The sequence below is a fragment of the Pyxicephalus adspersus genome, chromosome 2, assembly GCF_032062135.1.
Source record: "Pyxicephalus adspersus chromosome 2, UCB_Pads_2.0, whole genome shotgun sequence".
NCBI lineage: Eukaryota > Metazoa > Chordata > Amphibia > Anura > Pyxicephalidae > Pyxicephalus > Pyxicephalus adspersus.
Genome location: NC_092859.1, coordinates 51,214,778 through 51,232,180, shown reverse-complemented (window position 1 = coordinate 51,232,180; position 17,403 = coordinate 51,214,778).

Sequence of the window (17,403 nt, the reverse complement as noted above, 5' to 3'; positions counted from 1 at the left end):
TTCTTTATCAAAAACTGTTTTCAACATTGTGATTACCCCTTGCAAAGTAGGTGCACCTGAATTAATCCATTCCGTGAGGATAGCCCTCCTGGCTGCCAATAAACATATAGTGATCCAACCCTTATATTTTGTACCCACAATAGGTGGGCATACCTGCTTCCAATAGCCAAAAACACACAATATAGAATCTATCACTAATGATTGATTTGTAGTTTTATTTACAAATCTTATACTTTTTCCCAAAATATTTTAATCACTGGGCAACTCCACAAATAATGTATCAGTGTATCGTGTGATTCACTACATTTTGGGCATATAGATATGTTTTTTCCCATCCCAACTTGTTCCTTTTTCCTAATGACTTTATACCCTCTATGCATTATTTTAAATTGGGTCTCTCTCCAAATTTTATTATTCATACATATCCGTACTGTCAAATAACCTTGTAGAATTTGCTCTACCAACTCTGCATTCGAGTAGTCTCTTTGCCACTGTCTTACATTAGTGTGAAACAATAACTTATTAAAATTTCCTTGGTAATTTTGATAGAAATTTGATATCGATAAAGGAGACAGGGTAAGTAAACTTTCAAAAACACCTCCCTGCATTGGGTTTACATGGGAGTATGGCCTTATCAATGCTTTATAAAAAGATACCACTTGCAAATAATTTAACGGATGAATTGACCAAGCTGGCAAATTATTTTTCTCTTTAAGAGCTTGAGATGTCAACACCTGATGCATATCCTCATCTAATAAATCTTGCCAATAATATAACCCTTTTTTGTTTCCATATTTGAAATACACCACACATCTTCACTAATAGGGAGATATCTGGACACACCTGTGGGTAACTTAATTTTACACCCAACCCTTCGCTATGCAAGTACTGTATCTTTAATTAGCAAGTTATGTTTCAAATGGTCTGGCAATTTGGCTTATTTTGCAATGCAAAAAAGCTTTAAAATCCCATGGTAATACCATATTTCTTTCTAAGTCAACATTGGAATATCTAGATGTATCTATTAGCTAGTCTACTACATGGCGCGTAAGACACGCTAGATTGTGAAATCTTATGCTGCGAAAATTGGCCCCACCCTCCTCCTTTGGTAATTTCAATTTAGCTAACGATATGCTAGCTCTATTACCTTGCCAAAGAAAATTACTAAATTCTATATCCAACATTTGTATATCTTTATGCCTTAATAACAGAGGTATTGTCTTCACAGGATAGAGCAATTTCCAAAAGAGGCCGTTTTTATTAACTGGCATGTGCCTAACAATGATATTGGTTAGAGATTAGTGAATTGAAGCTGACGAAGTGGAATTTGATCTGAATTTCAGAAAAAAATGAGATTCGCAACAAATTTGAATTTCCTCGCGATTCGTTGAAACGGATCGCAATTTTTTCAAAATTGGCGGCTAAACATGTGAGGACATGGGGCAAGAAACTCTGGGAAGGTGGGATGACCCATAACGCCATGCATGCACCTAATCAGCAGCCAGCTAACCCTGTGATGTCACACCTCTTTAAATAGCCTCAGCCATCTTGAATTAAGACATTTTACAGCATTCTGAGTGCAGGGAGAGACATGTGCAGGCGCTAGGGAGAGTGTTAGGAGAAACCTGATTGTGTTAAAAAAACTCAAAAAAAACGATTTATAAGTGCAGGTAAAGGATAGGGAGGAATCATTTCACAGCATCTTAGCACAGGGAGAGACGTCAGAAGGCGCTAGGGACAGTGCTAGAAAAGCAAATTACAAGTGCAGGGAAAGGATAGGGAGGAATCATTTCACAGCATCTTAGAGACGTCAGAAGGCGCTAGGGACAGTGCTAGAAAAGCAAATTACAAGTGCAGGGAAAGGATAGGGAGGAATCATTTCACAGCATCTTAGTGCAGCGAGAGACGTCAGAAGGCGCTAGGGACAGTGCTAGAAATGCTATTTACAAGTGCAGGGAAAGGATAGGAAGGGATAATTTCACAGCATCTTAGTGCAGAGAGAGACGTCAGAAGGCGCTAGGGACAGTGCTAGAAAACTGATTTACAAGTGCAGGGAAAGATTATTTGGGGATCCAAATACCCATTATACAGCTCTGTTATTCCATCAATTTATATATCCAGAAAAATATACATCCACGTGTAAATTTGACGTGATATATATATATATATAGTGACATATTTCAGTATAAAAGTACAAACATATTCTCAGTTCACTTCTGCAGTTATATGTGGTGAAAGCATTTAGTGACATATTTGAGTACAAAAAGAAAAATATATACGCAGTTCCCTGTTGCAGTTATTGGTGCTAAAAGCGTTTAGTGGCCTATTTCTGTACAAAAATAAAAATATATTCGTCGCTTTTAGGTGTGTTTTAATTGGCTTTAAATGTATTTAGTTCAAGTAAAAGTATGTCAGACAGAGAAGTGGCAGGCCATGCACAGAGGAGTGGCAGAGGCCTAAATGTTTCTGGCGCAGGCAGAGGTCGCAGCAGAGTAAGGGGGCGTGTCAGCAGGAGTCGCAGCAAGAGGCCTGAGCTCCCGGTGTCATCTAGCAGTCGTGTCTTGACCAGCAACCCAGCTATTCTTGATTGGTTAACTCGGTCATCCACTTCATCCCAAGTGACATCAGACACCCCCAGGCGACAGTCGTTGGGTTCGTCAGACACAACTCTTAGTTGGCATGGCCTGGGAGCAGACCCTGTGCCCTCACCTGTCCTCAACTTGCCTCTGTCCTTTGCTGTTCCCTCAGCCACAGAAGTATTGTTTGCTATGGGCTCAGCTCCACTATACAGCGAGGACTAGTTAGTAGAGGACAGTCAGCAGCTACTGCCCAGCCAAGATCTGGAGAAGACATCCGCCGCTTTTTCCACTAGGCGGGCAAGTAGTGATGAGGAGAGTGATGTGGGAGGTGGTGTTGCGAGCGGTCAGGCTCCTGACCCAGAGACCGTTGAGGAGGACATCAGTGACGTGCATACACTACTCGACGTTGATGAAGCCGATCGCACTTGGGAGCGGGTTGAAGAAGGGGCTTCATCATCATCAGGAGAAGAGGGTGGCAGCTTGCCCGTGAGGCAGCGGCTGAGCCAGCAAGGTGGTAGCATGGCTGGTGGTCAGCAGGGTGGCAGCAGTGGGAGGTCAGGAGCCAAACATGCCCAGGGTAAACCACCTGCTTCGCAGCAGCCTACCTGCCCGGGTAGTAGTGGTGCAGGGGTTCACGGAGGCAGCGGCGGTAGCAGTCAGTCAGTGTGGAGTGTTGGGGGGAAAATCACCTACTTGGCGGTGTGGCAGTTTTTTGTTAAGCCGCCAGAGGAGGTTAACATGGCCATATGTAAAATTTGTGGGCAGAAGGTGAAGAGTGGCCAGGGTGCCAATGTTGGCACCACGGCCCTGCGTCAACATATGCAGCGTCACCATAAAGTGGCCTGGGAGCAGTTCCTGAAGTCTTCCACCCATCTGCAAGACATCATAAAAATGGCCAGGAAACTTTGCATGCACTTCAACCGCAAAGCACAACCTCCCTGAGCTGCAGCGGCAGAACGGCATCCCCCAACATAGGCTGATATGTGACGTTTCCACCTATTGGAATTCTACCCTCCATATTTTGGACCAACTATACACACAGAGAAAGGCCATCAAGGAATTCTTGATGATCCAAGCGGATAGGAGTACTCCCACGTTATATGGCAGTCGCCAGGACTACGCGATGAACAACGTCATTCCACTACTTCATGTCCTGGAACAGATGCTGGTAAATCCGGCTGGTCAGGGGACTGGAGACGTGTCGCCTAGATCTCACGGCCACATGAGCCTTGTGGGGGCTGAACTGGAGGAGGAGGACATTGGATCAAAGGCAATTTATAGCGAAATGGGTAGTTTTTCTACTCAGGTGAAAGGAGAGGAGGAGCAGGAGCAGCCAGAGGAGCAAGAGGGAGATGAAGAGGACGAGGTAGAGGACCCAGACACACCGTGGCAGTATGCAGTGGAGATAGAAGCAGGGAGTCCCTCCGAGTCACTTGCAGAAATGGCCCGCTGCATGCTCACTTGCTTGCGCAGTGACAGCTGAATTGTCACGATTCGGCAGAGGGATGACTTCTGGCTTTTCACCTTGGTAAACCCTCGCTACCGGTCCAAAATGGGGGCCTTTTTTAAACCCACTGAGAGGGAGGACAAACTGAACTACTACAGAGACATCCTTTGTAGTCAGTTGGCTGCTGCCTATCTGCGCCATCGTCCATCCTCTCGCAGGTCTGACCGGGGAGGCCCTTTGCACTCACGTTCCATTGCCATGGCTGCTGTGGAGCAGTACCAGCTCCATCAGCAGCAGCCTGAGTCTAGAGTTGCTGATGAGCAGCTTTCTACACCCGCATAGTGCAGAAACTACTAACCAGCAGCTAGACAGAGCAGAACCTGAACCAGCAGGTGGTGGCATACTTGGAGTGCACCCTGCCAGCCGTCATTGAAGATCGGCTGGACTACTGGGCAGCCAAACTTGATTTGTGGCTGCAACTGGCCGAGTTTGCCCTGGAAAAGCTGTCCTGCCCGGCCAGTAGTGTGGCATCAGAGCGGGTGTTTAGTGCGGGGGGGGGGCCATAGTTACCCCAAGAAGAAGCCTGTCCACCCAAAATGTGGAGAGACTGACCTTTGTCCAGATGAATCAGGCGTGGATCAGCCAGGATTTCCACCCACCAATGCCTGATGCATCTGATTAGATGATCCATGGCGCCTGACCCAAACCTTGACAAAAGAGACAGGTTTCTTCTGGCTACCTGCCTCAGCTACTACTCTGATGCTGCCACCCGCCTGATGCCACACATCAGATGCCAAGTGCTCCTTCTTTCACCCACCTTTGTCAGCGGGTACTGGTATTGCCACCCACCGCCCCAGTCTGTCACCGGGTCACTTTGTAGTCTCCTGATGCTGCTGCTGCCATCTCCACACTATGTCACCTTGCCGCTCTGTGGTCTCCTGATGCTGCTGCTGCCATCTCCACACTATGTCACCTTGGCGCTCTGTAGTCTCCTGATGCTGCTGCTGCCATCTCCACACTATATCACCTTGCCGCTCTGTGGTCTCCTTATGCTGCTGCTGCCATTTCCACACTCTCTGTGGCCTACTGATGCTGCCGCCACCTGCACACTATGTCATTGTGCCACTCTGTGGCCTACTGATGCTGCCACCACCTCCGGGTCTGTATTCATTCTTAAAATCCTGATGCTGCTGCCATCTGCACACTATGTCACCTTGCCAGTCTGTGGTATCCTCCTGATGCTGCCGCCACCTCCAGACTCTGTCATTGTGCCACTCTGTAGCCTCCTGTTGCTGCCGCCACCTCCAGACTCTGCCATTGTGCCACTCTGTGGCCAGTTATCCCTGTGGTAAATTTTCTGACACCTCCTGCTCCTAATCCAAAAATGGGAAGGATTAAGAGGACCCACTTTCACGGTATGTATTCATGCTGAAAATCAAGATCAAGCGAGCTTTTGCCCTTCTGCTCCATGGGAGGTTTCTGTCCTCTTTGAGCTTGCCTTAGGACACCTGCGTTACCTTTTAACAGGTGTACCGCCCCAGTCAAACTCCCCACCTGTCACTGTCCTCAGAGCGGCTCGCACCCGGCGTGCGCTGGGCGCTTGGAGACAGAAGCTTGAGCCCCCAAAATATCATATGCAAAATAAGCAGCTTTTATTTCTTGTTTCCCTATCTTTACCTCATGAAATTCAGATGTCACCTCAATCGTACTTGCTAAAGGTTCCAAGGCTAAATTAAAAAGCAAAGGTGACAATGGGCATTCCTGTTGTGTGCCTTTTTGAATATCAAATGTATCTGATATATATCCTGGTGTGTGTATTCATGCTTTAGGTGAGGAATATATATTGTGTATCAATTGCAGATATGCACCATTAAAAGCAACTTTTTGCAGATCTTTAAACAACCATTTTATACTATCATTGTCGAACGCTTTTTCAGCGTCGATCCCCAAAATTGCGATATCATTGTCCAGCTGTATTTTGGAAATTTCCAAGACTGCCAGTACTTTCCGGATATTTGTCACTGCTGTGCGTCCCCGCACAAATCCCATTTGGGAAGGGGATATTAACTGTGGTAGTATTGAAGCCAGCCGTTCAGCCATGATTTTCAACAAATTTTTCACATCCACATTTATCAATGAAATTGGCCTAAATGATTCTAACAACGTAGAATTTCTATCCGTTTTTGGCAAAACTTGTAGGCTTCTTTGTCCGTATGAAAATAATTACCCGAAATCCGCATGTTATTGTAAACTCATACAGAACTGGGGACCACTCATCCTTCAACATTTTATTTGCTAAATGTGATACATGTTTGTAATATTTATCTTAAAATCATTCCAAGCAGTTTGTATTTCTGCCCGGAACTCTGGTTCCTTATATAAATAAAAGGGGAAATCGTCATAGGTAAGTATCTCCCTTAGGTATCATATCTATGACATCTAGCAAAATTGGAGCATGATCTGAAATTACCATTGTACTAATTTCAGGGCGGTTAATCAAAGAATGTAGTGGCATGGAGCAAAAGAAAAAATCTAATGATGAATGAGAAGCATGTACATGTGAATAAAAGCTATATTGCTTTTCAATCGGGTATCTCTCCCTCCATATATCATGTAAACCCATGGATTGTACAAAGTCCGTTAAATACGTTGCTTCATTACTATGTGCTAAGGTTTGTCTCTGCAACCTATCCACTGAAATTTTCAGTGTTTTATCTTCTCTAAGATTCAAAATCATATTGAAATCGCCACCAAGTAATTTATTTGATTTTGATCTTGTAAAAACCATGAAGATATCATTTAAAAGAATTGCAAGGTTGGAGCGTTAGGAGCATAAATATTATAAATAGAATGTTTCTTATCAGCTACTTCCAGTACCAACCTTGCTATTCTACCTTCTTGATCTGAGGAACATGATAGCGTTGTATATTGGATCTGCTTATTCAAGAACATCAATACTGCTGCTTTTCGCCTGAAAGCTGGTTACCCATCCCTCTCTCCCACCTATATTTTCCTCATTCTATGAAAATCTATGGTGTCTAAATGTGTCTCCTGTAGTAGTGCTACATCAGCACATAATTTTTTTAGGTGTCTTAATATAGCCATTCTTTTATGTGGGAATCTTAACCCCTTAACATTCCATGAGACTATTTTCATAAAATGAGTGTATCCCAATGTATATTCTATCCTCTATATTATATTCTCTCACATTTCGTATGTATATCTGTTCACATATCTTATTCTCAAATGACCAATATAAACAATGCAAGTAGTGTCTAAAGACATCTATCTTTGATTGACTTTAAAAAATTTCCTAGGCAATGGTATGAAACAGTGAAAAAAACACATAAAACCTTACCCAAATGATGCTATTAACATAATTCATAAACATACAAACATACAAAATCTATCTAATGGACTTCCTTTTTTCCTCATAGAAATATCCACCATTAAACAAAATCATAATTTGCATATTAAAGGCCCCCAAAAATCCCTTAGGCATTTCTATATACATATAAGAGCACTCGCCATAGCATTTATAAAACATTTGCAGCAAGATACCCACAAAAAATGTAATATCACATAACTAATATACCATCAATCTTCACTTACTTACATTAGCTTGAATATATATAGAGTTACATTAAAATACACTGGTCGTATATAATAATTTTTCTTTTGACATAGACACTTCAATATTATAGCATAAAATTTACATATTTTCTTCTAATAAGGTGTTCCCTTCTATTTTAAAGACTTTATTTCTGAATTATGTCCTAATTGTTTGCGGGAGGTAGCTCTGTCCATCAATCTTTGATGTTTGGCCTCTACTTCTGTAGATATTTTAGAGGTTTGAGAGAGAGGTATATCTTCCTGTGATTCAACTTGTGCTTTTTTCCAGATTTACCCGCTTTAAATCTTTATTATACTCATTTGCCTCTTAAATTGATGTAAAAGCATGGTTCTGCCCTTGCTGATCTTTAATGTGCAAAGTAGCCGGATATGTTAGTGTAAATCGGATCCCATGATGATAAAGATCTGAACAAATTATACTGAAACTTTTACGTTTACGTGATATTTTAGATGAATAATCTGCAAAAATTACCAAGGAGTGTCCATCCAGAATTAAAGTTCGTTTAGCTTCATATGTTTGAAAAATCAAAGTACACTTTGTAAAATCCAGATATTTTGCTATTACAGGTCTCGCCTTTTTGATTTCATTTCAAAAAGGACCCAGACGATGCACCCATTCTATTTTACATATATGTGGAATACCTAATAAATCGTGAATAACAAATTAACAAAACAGACAAATTTCTTGTAATGGATTTGGCTTAATGAATACACGAGGAAACTGAAATAGGGCATTATTTGTATATAATTAATGCTTGTTTTGTCTGGTGAACAGCCTTTTTGTTCCTTTATAGGTAGCTCCCTATAGGAATTCATAGTCTAACACTGTATAGGCTGTGCTGGGCTTAAGCACAGCCTATACAGTGTTAGACTATGAATGACATTAGTGTTAGACCCTTTATGACTTTACCCCCCTTGGACATGGAGGCCTTGGCATTTGGCAGCTGAAGAGCAAGGGGTTACCATGCACTACATCAGGAGTTTATGCTTACACACAGCCTATTCCTAGGTAAACAGTCCTTTTAAAGCTGGCATTGGTACCTACAGGCACCATGAAATGTTTGTATGGTATTGCTACATCAGGAATGATTTAGGCTAGGTGAGATTTAAGCAAGCCACCAGTTACCTGTATGATCAAACAGAGTTGTGCAGCTGCAATAGTTTGTGCAGTTGGCTTTTTACCTAAGTAAAGCTGGCTCATCCCTTGTTGCAGTTCACATTTCTGTGTGTTAATCAGCACTTATAAAAGTGAACTTATTGTAAATGATTGAAGGTTCAAAGCTTATACCATATAGGATGAACAACATTCACTATATAATTTGAGTGAGCACAAATTGTTTAGTCTGGATAATTCATGAAAATTAGTTCATAGGCAAAATTACACAATACAACACTTTGGAAATCTGTAGTAGGATATTACATAAAATGATTTTGGCTATAGTTGTCCTTTAGAATCAATATTACAAAGTGAGGTTTTCTATAGGCCAGGCAATGAAACACTTCAGTTTTTGCTTTGAATTTCCTAGTTCCATCAATAGCACAATGCTTTCACTCTTGGAGTTTTAATAATATATTATGCAACAGAAATATCAGTGCACAATGACGTTGGTGAGAACAGAAAAAATACATGATTGTTGAGCTCAAAGCCAGGAGCTTTTGAGTAGACTTTTTGTTTAGTCAGGTAACATTTGCCAAACAAACAAAAACAATGGTCAAAATACTACAGTTTTCAGTTCTAAAATGAGCATGGAATAGACAGGAGAATAGCGGCAGAGCATGCAGGTTCTTCTATATTAGAGAATTGTGGTTAATCAACAAATGCTGCACTTTTCCCAATGACTAGCCTGCAGGACTGTGGGCTGCACTGTAGGCACAGTATTCTACACAGATAATTATCAATAATGTTGGACATACACATTTGACACAAAGGGCTCTATTTATAAAACAGGGAATCTGACATGCCTTCAAACATTCTCTCGTGGACATCTTCCAGGTCCATGTGTTTCAACAGCAATAAATAATTCCTATCAGAGAATGTTTGAGGGAATGTCAGATTGACTGTAAAATCCTCACCACTAAAGGCTCTAGTGAAGACCGAGGAGATGCTTGGTCTCTGCGCCAGGTCCACCATCCTGCCCTGTGGCACAACGACAGTAACACAGCAACAGGTGTCAGGTACTTTACCCCTCCTCTTTTCTGGGCCTGGTCTGACATGTGTCACACATTGGACTGCCTATCGGTCACCTTTTCAAGGCAAGCATTGCAAGCTGACAGTGAGGAAAAGAGGGCCTCCTAACTTGCAGAAGTATCTTCAATTAATCGCAAAATGTCCAAGAAGAAAACCTTGATGTCGAAGGAAGAACAACAACAATTTTACTTTATTTAGAAGGGTTGTCTACCTGTCACGGTCCCTCCCCTGACTGAGGTTAGAAGATCTGAGAGACCGGTTGCACGTGAGGTTATATGACAGTCTCTTTGCTTTCACTTGTTTCAGTGTTGTTGTTGGTAATGACACCTCTGGTCTCAGCTGCAGCTGGTTATCATTACTATTCCTCTATTTAGCCTGGCCTTACACTTCAGGTCATGCGGTTATTATTCTCTGCTTGGAGGTGTGTGGTTCTCTCCTGAGTTCCTGCTCATCCATGTTTGTCACATAAGCTGAATTTCAGATACTATATGTTTCCTCTCTCTGATCTTAATTATTTGGAAGGTGGAGGGATTACTAGTTAACAAGGAAGATAACAATTTTTCAAGTATCACAGACCAATCAGGGGATTTTTTTAGCCCCAAACTGTAAAATAAATAAAAAAATATATATAACCTTTTTTAAATATTAAAAATATACATAAAACTGCACAACAGTGGGTACATATCCCAAATCCGGTACTTCCAAATCCGGAAGGAAGGGGGACAGGGGGGAAGATGCCTAGGGAACACAGGGGGTGCAAAACAAGTCCATGGCAGGATCCTCTAAATAAGATTTCTGCCATTGGTAAAACTAAAGCCCCAGAGTCGGCCATATAAATAGTGGGCAACTGTGGGGCTTTGCGCTCTCCATGCACCAGAGATATTAAGTGATTTAAACATTGTAATTATGGCATCAACAAATATTTAGTACTGGTAATATACTTAGCATAAGTATTAGTTGAGCATAACAATAATGAATTATTTGTATATTATTACAAAAGACACAAAGGTCAACAGATATTTTATCCTGATAACATAGATGATACGATTGTTAATCAGATATATCCTGACAATATAAAGTGTGTTGTTGACTGGAAATATCTGATGCATCTATCAATTCATTACACAATCATAGAAAGTGTACCGAAGGGCAAAAAGCAAAATAACAAAGAAGACACACACAAACAAAACACCCAAATGAAAAAATAACACAAACTACAAAACTAAAAATGTAACTGGGAACAGATTTCTAGTATCCTTTCTGTATGTCATATCCACTCTTACTTGTGTGCACCTTCGTTTAATGTCTAGCCTTCCCTAGTCATTTATTGAGAGAGGGCAAAATAATGTGAAGTGTTCTAGATCTAATTTAAGAGGTTTTTACTCTAGAAATGGTTTGTAACTAATAATTTCATTTAAACCTTGGGAATTTATTGGCTTTTAGTTTATATATACAGCATCCCTTTTCAGCAACTCTCTATCTAAATCCCACCTCTTTCTTTTGGGAAAAGTTTCTCAAGAGCTACAAATCTCATCTCGTTACAATTGTAGCTGTGGCAGGTTCTCATGTGGAAACCTAATGGTGTAACAATTTTTCCACTGGTTATATTGTAGACATCATAAATTCTTTTTCTGAACACTCTTTAAGTTTTACTGACATAGAATCTGCCATAGCTACAAAACGCTAAATAAATCACTCCCATGGAGTTACAATCAATATGTGAGCGAGGGGCAAAGTGGACAGGTATGTCAAAATGATCTTTGTCTGTACTTTTTTCAAGCAAAAGTGCCCAATGCGACTGCTCTTTTTTTTACAGTTGCTGTCGACGAAAAGTGACTTTCCACTAGCTTATCTCTAAGTGAAAGCAGTTTTTTATGTTATCTGAGAATAATTTGGAATACGTTTTCCAATTTCTGGATCTGCTTTTAGGAGTGGCCAAAATTTCTCCAAAATATCTCCTAATGTTTTATGATTTTTTGAGTACCTGGGTATAATAATAATACGGGGTTCTTTTTTGTCATCTTTTCTCTTAAATAGTGCTTCTAATCGGGTTTGTGATTTAGCTCTCTGATAGGCCTTTTTAACACTTTTTTTTTACTATAACCCCTACTGAGAAGTCTCTTTTGCAGATCCTTTGCCAAACTCAAGAAGTCACATTCTTGGGAACAAATGCATCGCAGGCGTAAATATTGCAAATAAGGGATACTGTTTTTTAGATTGGTTGGATGGGCACTAGATGCTGATAAAATTGTGTTGCCTGCTGTATCTTTTCGGTGTAGTTTGGTTGTAAGAGTATTTTGTTGATTAATTTCTATCATTATATTCCAAAAAGGTAAAGACGAATCACTGCTTTCTAGCGTAAATTTTGAATTATATCTATTCAATTGGATTTTACGAAAAAATTCTTTGAGTTCAGACTTTGACCCAGTCCATGGGCCTAATTTATCAATGAAATCCGTGCTCGCTGGTCGTGCGTACTTTCGCGCAGTTATATCGAGCCGATTTACCGCGGGCTGGAGTCATATGCGCTCGTTCATTCGCATCTCACTGCCAAGCCGGATGCTTGCCTTCATAACAAAATGGGCAACAGGGGTCGCGCATCCACCAATTAAGGCGATTAGATTTCAGCTGCGCGATTAAGAAGGATCTGTTAAGATCAATGGTGAGATCATAGCAATTAATTACCGCACACCTGCTCTCTGTTCTGTGCTTGTTTACAGTCCTTTACAGGTCAATTAGAATCTTTAATGCTTCATTAGATTTCAGCTGCGCGATTAAGCCATTAGAAAGAATGATTTTTTAGGGGAACAGTGACTTTTAATGCAAGCTCGCCAGTGTAAAGCTGCCGGCGATGCGTGGCTCCGGCCGCGAGCTCTTTCAGTTGCTGAATTGCGCGACGGCGTACGATTTCGGATCGAGAATACGAATGCGCGAGAGAGCTTCCGATTTTGCTTGATGAATCAGCCTCCATATGAGGATGACGTCGTCGATGTATCTTCTCCATAATAGAATACGGGGAAGGTACATCGAAAAGGATTCATCTGAAAATAGGTCTTTTTCCCACACCCCCAGGTACGGGTTGGCATACGTGGGAGCACATTGTGTCCCCATTGCCACTCCCTGCACCTGGAAGTATGTTTGTCTATCAAAGGTGAAAATATTTCTAAACAGAATATATTCTAACAAGGTTAATACAAATTGATTTAATGGCCAGGTATCTCGGCTAATTTCGCACAAAAAGGTTTTTATGGCATCTAAGCCCTTTTCATGTAGAATTGTAGAATATAGTGCCTCTATATCAATGGCTGCTAAAATTGGTCCTTGGGGTACATATAGGTCGTCTATCATTTTCAAAAGTTCTGGTGTATCTTTGATATATGAAGGGAGACTTAGAACAAAGGGATGCAAATATTTATCAACAATTGCTACCAATTCCAGACACTATCGGACGTCCCGGAGAATCTATAGCATTTTTGTGAATTTTTGGAAGGCCGTAAAACGTGGGAAGTACAGGACATTCTATTTTTAGAAAATCAAACATATTTTTATCAATTGTCTTGTTATTATATGCTTTACCAATCAAATTTTAAAATTCTTCATAGTAGAGCTATATTGAGATCTTTGGAATTGGTTTATACCAGTCATCATTTCTCAAAATCTTTAAACATAAGTTTTTATAATGATCTTTATCGAGTACTACTACAATTCCGCCCTTATCCGATGGTTTTATTTTTATTGTTTTATTTTTTCGGAGATTATCAATGGCTTGCAGTTTTTTTTAGTATTATTATTTGGACAATCTTTTTTGATGCTTAATTCAGTTACAGTCTGTGTTACTTGTCGTACAAATGCATGTATGTTTGAGTTTTGAAGTCTGGGAATTTGGTTGACTTAGGAGCTATCTCCCCTTTAAATTTATATTTTCATAATCTCTTTTCTTTTCAACTGTGTGAGTATCTTCCCAGGTTTGATTTTCCTCATATAGCAAGGTCAAATCCTTTAATATTTTGAAATCAATGGAATCAAAGTTCGCCCAATCTTTTGGGGCCCTGTCCTCCATTTGTGGTTTTTTATCAAAAAGTACACAATAAAACAATCTTCGTGCAAATAGGTGAACATCTTTTACAAACTCAAATTTATCAAATACATTTGTCGGACAGAAGTTGAGGCCTAATTGTAGGACGTCAGTTTCAATTGTGGATAAAGGATTTTGTGGTAGATTTATCACATTTAGTGTGTCAGGTGAGTGAGTCGTTTCGTGGTATATTGGTCGATACGTCCTGGTTTCTGGGGTGAAGTTGTCATTGAAGGAGTAAGTGAGTGTTGTTTGAGTGTTTCTGTGTTGGATATGTGAGGCCATACTGTGAGTCCGAATATCTTGTATATCTCTTTTCTTCCTTTTGTTGTTCTTTTGTTCGTTTTTTATGCTTTTGTTTTTCTTGACTAGAAAAATCACCCTTTGTCTTTTTACACCCCATTTGTGTGATAGAGTGAAAGTGCTTAGTGTTTTTGCATTAGAAGAATGTTGTGAAGAATTTTCAGATTTGCTTTCATCCATGTTATCTGATTGTTCTTCCCTTTGTCTACGTGTGTATTTAAAATTATGTTTTGATTGATTTTGCCATTTATAGGCCCTACCTATAAAAAATGCCTGCTGGTCCTTTAAGAACTTTTTTTCTTTGTTTGAAAAAAGTTCTGAATTGATTTTGTCTAGAAAAGCTTTGATTTCAGTGTTTTTTGTTTCAAATGCTTCAGAGGATATAATTTCCATATACTCAGAATAAAATCTATCCAGTTCTTGCTCTACCTTCATTAACTCTGCATTATGGTATTTTATTAGGATTTCCATAAAATGGGTGGAACATTGTCTTAAAGTATTTTCCCATTCACTTCTAATTGAAGTATTATCTTTTATATTAGGGAAAATCTGTACTCTCAAACCAATAAGGGTTATAGTTCTCGATAATATATTTTTTAAAAAAATGTATATGCCAATATTCAATAGATTTCTTTTTGTATAATCCTCTTTAATTTATAGGTAATCGCATTGGTTTAAGATTCTTTTCTAGCATGTGAAGAAGAGATTTCACAAAACACACAAAACAAAAAAACATAGATCGCCCAATATATCAGTCAATCTAATGAACAAATATCCTTTTAAAGGTACATTACAATAGGTATTCGTGCACAAATACATAGCAAAACTTATTAAAAAATATGTACAAACTAATATACCATATAACTTGGCCCCTTTGACGGGTGTTTTCCTCCCCAAATCGTGACATGTATATTTTTTGTAGTTAGGGGTCAAATCATAAAGTTTTTACTCCAACGTGCCACATCCCGATACCAAATCCTAATTTTTTCAAGTATCACAGACCAATCAGGGGATTTTTTAGGCACAAATTGTAAAATAAATCAAAAAAATATATAACCTTTATTTTTAAACATTAAAAATATACATAAAAACTGCACCACAGTGGGTACATAATAATATAAAAACATGTATATTAACCATTTCACAACATGGTCTCGCATAGATTAGATGAAATCTTTTTACTTTCGACGCGTTTCGCAGGCCAATCCCTGCTTCATCAGGAAAGAAACAAAACCTATGTTTATTTTTAATGTTGAGTCAATTGAGTCAACTCCATTGAGAGTTCATCTGCTAGTTATTTTTAATTTTCATTTTTATTAGGCTCCACAGATGGAGGTGACAACTAGCTTTGTGGAGGAGGGTGACATGGATTAGGGTGACAACGTGCTCAACAAATGAGGATGACATTGGGCTCCTTGGATGAGGGTGAGAACAGATGAGAGTGACAACACAAATGGGGATGACAATGGGCTCCATAGATGAGGGTGGGAATGGCTTTGCAGATGAAGGTGACAACGGGTTTTACAGATGGGACAACTAGATCCGCAGAGAAAGATGATGACAATACTCAGCTGTGAGGAAGGGGATAATAATACTGGGTGGTGAGGAGAAGGATGGTGATACGAGAAAGGGATCTAATATTGCAGTGTGATGTGGGGTCCTGATCTGTAGTTAACATTTATAACATCAGCACCAACCAATCCCAGAAGACAACACACTAATTTTTAGGTTGGAGGGCCTTGGTGGGCAGCTTAGGTAGTGGGGGAGGAGTTAGGGCAGTGCAGAATGTCAGGAATAGATGACAAGATCAAAAGTCCCCTATGCAAGATAGCTGCTGCCATAAATATAATGTTTTATTTTTTTATGGATGCAAGCTGACACAAGCTAACACAGGTAACACAGGTTCGCTTTAAACAGGGATCTTCAAACACATCACAGGAAAGAATACCAACTATTTAAAAACTTTGACACATGGCAGCTCAATATACACAATAGTTATTATTGCCATTATTATTAGTCATTATTTATACAAGATACAAGTTAAGTTTTAGAAAGCCAGAACTTTTACAAATAATTTACTTTTGTGTGCTACATACAAATCAACTCCTTTTAGAAGACAGATACCAGATAATTTGGACAGACATTCAGTCACATAGGGCAGCGGTCGCCAATCGGTGGTCTGCGAGAAAATTTTGGTAGTGCGCAGCTTTGGCTGTTGCCCCCCCGAGCATGGTCAGAAGAAGGACTCCCCTAGCGGGGTGCACCGGCCAGAGCCACGGACCACGTCCCCTGTACAAATCCCAGGCTCAGGGAAGTGGGTGGGTTGAGTCTGGACACAACCTGTCCTCTCTCCCATCGCAGGCTCAGATCTGGAGAGTGGGCGGGGTTATAGCATCCTGACGCCACTATGGGGGAGGTTTCTCCCCTTTGAGCCCAGAGCCGGTACTTTTAGCGGTCCATGGGACCAAAGAGGTTGGCAACCACTGACATAGGGTGATGCTTTTCACACCTCTACTGTATAAAACCTCTTTAATGATAGACTCTTGCCTCCACTATTAACACCTCACCCACTATCATTTAATTTACACCCCTCCTGATTTTCATTGTACTTGTGTGTGCATTGATATATCACCCAATCTACATAAGGTTTACACCAACCCTTAATTACTCCATACATTAGTAAGTTCACAACATCATCACTGCAGTCCCACAAACTCTTTTCATGGCTCTTTCACATACCATATTTCACTTCTTCTCCCCACAGTTGTCACATTCTACATTACAACCTTGAAACAAGGTGAAAGGGTTGTGGGATCATCAGTGGCAGGTAGAGATACAGAATGAAACAAAACACCCAGGTACTTCTTAATCACAAGTTCTTACTCATCTATTATTGGCCCATAACAGCAAGAATTCCTATCATCTTCTGTAATCAGCCGGGGAAGGAGAAACCACTCAGTGTGATGGCATCTCTAGCTTTTAATTATACCCTACTTCCCTCAGTCAGATTGTAACCATGACCATAATTATTTAAATATTATCTCTCATGGCCATCTCTAAAGATCACAGTGATGCAATCCCCTCTGCAACCATTGGTGGTCGTTGAACATCACATCCAAGTTCCATAATAAAACAGTGTATGGTCATAACCTCACTGTCTAACGACCTCGTTGTGATG